This window comes from Rhinoderma darwinii, chromosome 5 (assembly GCF_050947455.1).
Source record: "Rhinoderma darwinii isolate aRhiDar2 chromosome 5, aRhiDar2.hap1, whole genome shotgun sequence".
Classification (NCBI taxonomy): Eukaryota; Metazoa; Chordata; class Amphibia; order Anura; family Rhinodermatidae; genus Rhinoderma; species Rhinoderma darwinii.
This window is the reverse complement of record NC_134691.1, coordinates 293835538-293842342: the sequence shown is the minus strand read 5'-3', so window position 1 is coordinate 293842342 and position 6805 is coordinate 293835538.

Here is a 6805-nt window from a genome sequence, read left to right as displayed (position 1 = left end):
AGCCGCTTTGTTATCATATTCAAAGTTCATGTTAAAAACCTAAAGCAAACAAAATCAGGGACACCAAGGGCACAAAACCAATGAACACATACAAAGGAGTTGGGCACACCATAAACGCTCTGCTAGAGAACCATGCTATATGACAAGCAATGTCTTTTAAGGTCTTTTTACACCGGCCGATTATTGGCTGGTGCAAGAAGCGCCAATCAACGAGAAATCGTTGATCGGCGCTCGTTTGCTCCTGTCACACGGAGCTATGGATGGGAATGAGCGGTTGTTAGTCCGATCGCTCGTCCCCATACGTTATTATCATGTCGGCAGTGCGTCTCCCTATTTACACAGGGAACTGTGCTTCTGATAACGATAATATGCTGTGCTGCTGACAACGATAATATTTTACTTTTTTAAAACTATACGATCAGCAGATGATCGAACGATTGCTCGTTCATCTGCTGATCGTACCTCTGTTTACACAGGGCAATTATCGGCAACGAGCATTCTAGGAACACTTGCCTGCCCGATAATCGCCCCGTGTAAAACCCCTTTTAGTCAATTTGCTCCAGGAGAACAAGGACCCCAAATACTGTTCCTACACAGGGGCCCTCCACTGTGTTTTCTGCGCCTAAAATTGATATTCAGCTTAGAATATAGTAAGTAGTATAGTAAAAAAGAGACTTACAACAGTACTGCTTTTAGATCACTCATTTCACATCCCCTGGTGATAATCACAGAATATTTTGACAGATTTTCTGACATTATGAGTGAATGTATAATTTTGTAATGTCAAAAGCAGTAAAAGTCTAGCAGTTGTCTGTTCCCCTTAGATTCCTACATATGTTAGTCTTGAAGGTCTAAACTGCCACCTTGTGGTCAGTAGATATTTTTAATCTCTGCATTTGTAATAGGTGATGTTCATGATGATGAGGCCATGTGGATGTCCAACATTTCAAATATTACTGAACACATATGCTTGCACTTGAAATTTGGCCCAAGAGCTAATCTGATGGACTGTAGTTGCAAGAAGGGGGTTGTTTATTTACAGCACTTAGCAAAAACTATCCAATCCTCCCTCCTCCTTCACTGGACATTTTCATGCTTGTTTACATTGGGGCATATATCAATGTTGTCAATAGAATGCTTTACAAAGAGATTTAAATTAGATCATTTATGTGGTACACATTGAGCAAAATTTATTCAAATTGTACAGACTACTCAAACTTAAAGGGGTTTTCCCATAATTATTATTTATCACTTACACACTGAATAGCTGATAAATATCTGATTGGTGGGTGTCCGACCGCTGGGACTGTCACCGATTACGAGCTAAACCTTGCCGTTCCTGGGAGCCCCATAGGAATGGAGCGGTACTGCGGATGCTCGACCACGGCTCCATTAATTTCTATGGGGCTGCCAAGCGCAATCTTCGGCAGGTGTAGGTAACTGATAAATAATGAAAAAGCCTTTAACCCTTTTAGGACCAAGGGTCATCGATGCCTCAATGACCAGCCCCATTTTTTCAAATCTGACGTGTCATTTTATGTGGTAATAACTCTGGAATGCTTTTGCCTATCCAAGTGATTCAGAGATTGTTTTCTCGTGACATATTATACTTTGTTAGTGGAAAAATTTGGTCAATAAATTCATAGCTTATTTGTGCAAAACACCAAAATTGAAAGAAAATGTGCAAAAATTATAATTTTTCTAATTTTAAATGTAATCTACTTGTAAAACAGATAGTAATACCACACAAAATTGTTGCTAATTAACATCCCCCATATGTCTACTTTATATTTGCATTGTTTTTTGAACATTATTTTATTTTTCTAGGACGTTACAAGGCTTAGAACTTTAGCAGCAATTTCTCACATTTTAAAGAAAATTTCAAAAGGCTATTTTGTCAAGGACCAGTTCAGTTCTGAAGTGGCTTTGAGGGCCTTATGTACTAGATAGACCCCATAAATCACCCATTTTAAAAACTGCACCCCTCAAAGTATTCAAAATAGCATTCAGAAAGTTTCTTAACCCTTTAGGCGTTTCACAGGAATTAAAGCAAAGTAGAGGTGAAATGTACAAATTTCATTTTTTTTGCCGAAATTCATTTGTAATACATTTTTTTCTGTAACACAGAAGGTTTTATCAGAGTAACGCAACTCAATATTTATTGCCCAGATTCTGCAGTTTTTAGAAATATCCCACATGTGGCTCTAATGCGCTAATGGACTGATACACCGGCCTCAGAAGCAAAAGGAGCACCTAGAGGATATTGGAGTCTCCTTTTTTTAGAATATATTTTAGGCACCATGTCAGGTTTGAAGAGGTCTTGTGGTGCCAAAGCAGTGGAATCTCCCCAAAAGCGGTTTGGAAACTACACACCTCAAAGAATTTATCTAGGGGTATAGGTTAGCATCTTGACCCCACAGGTCTTTTGCTATATTTATTGGAATATGTCTGTGAAAATTAAAATCTACTTTTTTTCTGAAAAAATATAAAAAATTTTTTTTTTTTACAAGGGATAAAGAATAAAAAGCACCCAAAAACTTGTAAAACTATTTCTCACGATTACGGCAATACCCCATATGTGGTAATAAACTGCTGACCCACGGCAGAGCTCAGAAGGGAAGGAGTGCCATTTGGCTTTTGGAGCGCAGATTTTGCTTGGTAATAGGTCTATTTGGGGTTTTGCTGGTATTTCAATTTATAATGTGGGGGTATATGTAAGCTGGGCAGAGTGCATCAGCGCATAATAAGAGGGTATAATAATGGGGTAAATAAATAATTCATAGATGTGTGGCCGGTGTCGCACTGATAAATGGTGCCCAATCTTATCCGCTTTTGGACACTCTGCACAATTTCGCTATATTCTGAGAGCCAGAACTTTTTTTAATTTTTTCTCCACCGGAGCCGTGCGAGGGCTTCTTTGTTATGTTACAATCTGTAGTTTTCAGTGGTACAATTTTAGGGTACATGTGATTTTTTGATTACTTTTTATTCGATTTTTTGGGCAAGCAAAGTGACAAAAAAAACATACATTTTGACAAAGTTTTTTGTCCTTTTTTTTTTTTTACAGTAATCACTGTGCGCTATAAATGACATTTTACTTTATTCTGCGGGTCGGTACAATTATGGTGATACCATATGTATATAGTTTTTTTTATGTTTTGTGGCGTTTGCGCAATAAAATCACTTTTCTATAAAATTATTTATTTTTTTGTGTCACCATATTCTGAGAGCCGTAACTTTTTTATTTTTCAGTCAAAAAAGCTGTGTAAGGGCTTGTTTTTTGCGGGACGGGTTGTAGTTTTTACTGGTATTATTTTAGGGTACATGCAAATTTTTATCACTTTTTATTCTATATTTTGGGGTCGCTACGAACGCTGTGATACCAAATATATGTACTTTTTTAGGAAAAAATGCAATTTTGGTTTTTGTAACTTATAACTTGTTTTTACACTTTTATAAAACATTTTTATAACTTTTTTTTTTCTTTACTTGTTTTACTTGAAGACCTGCAGCACTGATGGCTGCTATAACACATTACACTACCTAGGTAGTGTAACGTGTTATAAACAGTCAGTGTGACATTGACAGTCACACTGACAGGAAGCCTATGAGGACCAGCTGGTCCTCATAGGCTTCCATGAATGGCAGACCGGAGGCCGTTGTATGACCTCCGGTTTTGCCATGCAACCGACGGCAGCACCCGCAATCGGTCCCCGGGAAAGTTTGTTGTAGCAACAAACTTTCCAGTTTGTTGCTACAACAAACTTTCCCTGCGATCACATGATCGGGACCTGAACTAATCAGGTCCCGGTCATGTCTCCGGGACCAGAGGCAGCGGTTAACAGCGCGATCCGGGTGTCAGCACTACTCTGAGACACCCGGATCGCACTTTTAACACCCACTGTGGACTCGTCTAAATTTCAGTCTAATATATTTTGAGCCATTGATTTCCACGACACCCTCAAATGCAACTGCAACATATGACACAACTTCATGCATCAAACATACTTTTTAATTTAAGGCCTCTTCACCAATTTCACCCGTAGTGTAAACCCGCAAATCCAGACCCGTAAAATGACATGTCCTGGGTTTTTGAGATCCGAATTCACAGCCCCAGAATGGATCCTTGAAACCATGGTCGTGGGGCGATAGAAATGAATGAATCACAATTTATCTGCATAAATGCGGATAAATTGCGGATGCAAATGCACGATCGTGTTCATTAGGCCTAACATTTTTAATGTGAGAGTATTGAATTTAGATTTAAAGAATGCATATGAACAAAAAACATATAATCTTCCCACTAGGGGGAGCACAAACTAACAAGAAAACTGCATAATATCTATAAACATGTAAAAAAAAATAAATTTGTGAGTACTGTATATAAAACCTTTTTTTTTTGCATAAAATAAAAAAAACAGCATTTTACAGAACAAACTTTTGAGAGATGCTCTCTCTCCATCAAACAGTACTGGCTCACAGGGATGTAGAAACAAATCTTCACCTGTAAAGGGTTTAGTTAGTGCACAGGTCTCATAGTCCCGTTTCTTCAAAAACTAGTTTTCAAGGATATGGACATAAATAATGCATAAATATGATGCATGCGTGTGCTGAAAGTGTTTAAAACAGTGGATTGACACATTTCTGTGCAAAACACATGTACCCCTTTGCAGAGAACTAGACTAAATTGAGGGTGTATTGAAATGAAATGAGCATTAGTGTGCTAGTAAAAACATAGAGGAAATTTGCTTTCTTTGCTTTCATAGAGAGAGACAGCCGTGGAGTGAGTGTGAAGGCTGTAATGATAGAGGCTGTGACTGAGAGCCATGAGTACTGACGCTGCTGAAGTGGGAAGAATATTATGGCCAGTGTGAAGCATGCGAACGAATCACTGTAGAGATAGTGTGAAGGCACTTGAAGGGGCAGCCACCGCAGCCAACTTTGTAACAGACTGTTCAAGCATAAGGTCTTGTTCACATCACGTTTTAGTCCTATGTTTAGCATTGTCGTGGAAGTCAATGGCTCAAAATATATTAGACTGAAATTTAGACGAGTGTTCCAACAGACACTCACGCCAGGAACTTTATCCAGCATCCTAATCAGGAGATTTCATAACGATATATATCGAGAGATGAGAAATAACACACAGACATTGCTGGTATGCTCTAAATACTCCTCTGGGGGTTCATTGCCAAAATTTAATTATAATAATATCATTCAAAAGGTGTGTAGGCTTGAGGTTAACCAATCAGAGGCAATGTGACAATAACCCTTATTCAGCCAATAGCAGTCCATAAGAATATTTCAAATACATAATTATAATTCTTCATTAAAATGCTGACATCAGGTAACACCTGGAAACAAGCATACAATGGTGCTAACTGTTCTTTCCCATGAGGGAGTTTGTTGCGATAACGACAAATAGTTGCATTTTATGTCTGGGCGTTCAGCCAACCCTCTAGGCATGGATGCATGAAGACCACATGATGTACACTAAGGCTGGGTTCACACGACCTATTTTCAGACGTAAACAAGGCGTATTATGCCTCGTTTTACGTCTGAAAATAGGGCTACAATACGTCGGCAAACATCTGCCCATTCATTTGAATGGATTTGCCGACGTACTGTGCAGACGACCTGTAATTTACGCGTCGTCGTTTGACAGCTGTCAAACGACGACGCGTAAATTGACTGCCTCGGCAAAGAAGTGCAGGACACGTCTTTGCAACGTAATTTGAGCCGTTCTTCATTGAAGTCAATGAAGGGCAGCTCAAGATTTACGAGCGTCAAAGACGCCTCGCATAATGCGAGGAGGAGCTTTTACGTCTGAAACGACGCAGCTGTTTTCTCCAGAAAACAGTCTGTCTTTTCAGACGTAAAAGCAAGCTAGCGTGTGCACATACCCATAGAGATAACACATTTCTTTGAAACTTGAGCAGAGCTATGTAGAGAAAAGGTCATTAAAATAATGGAGAATACATATGTTAGTAATCGGCATCCTGCTTGATAATTCATAATGTAATTTAATACAGAGAATATAAGCAAATAGACCATCCTACGCAAACCCCCCTTTTTTCTCATATTAAATTACAGAAATTATATATTATGATTATAAACCTCAAACAATATATCAATAGGGCCACAACTAATAATATAATGTCATCACCAATCTTTGGTATAGGGTCCCACCAGTGCATTGACAAGTCCTGTACATTTTCATCCCCTTCTGTCTTCTGTTCTTCACTGACTGTCGCTCTTAGGGTAACCCACACAATTATGGTGTCAGACTGTACGGTGGTGTCCAATGGGGGGGTTTATTATTACCCTCCTCCTAGTCACTTACTTATTAAAACACTTGGATGATGCTGACGGGTTCACTCAGGTTTTTGGTCTTTGCTTTACTTTTACTTTGATCTTTGCTGATGTCATCAGGACTTGGTGTAACGTCTATGGCCACGGCCCGTTGTTCTGACTCTAACCTCGACGGCCGTGGCAGCGTTGTCCTCCTGTGAGGCCTCGGCACTCACTTCCGGACATCGAGACTATTTCCGGCGTGCGTGCGCTCTTAAAGGGCCAGTGCGCGTGTTTTGCAGGAAGTCTGCAATCTAGCCCAGGATGCTCTGGGCTATAAAAAGGGCTCTGCCCTCTTGCTCTTTGCCAGAGCGTTGTTTGTTACCCATAGTTTGTCGTGCTAATGGTCCCCCCAATGTCTTCCAGTTTCCCAGTGTACCTTGTTCCTGTATCCCGTATCCTGTTTCTGTGTTACCAAGTTCTAGTGCCGTGCTGTTGCCGTGCTGTGCTACAG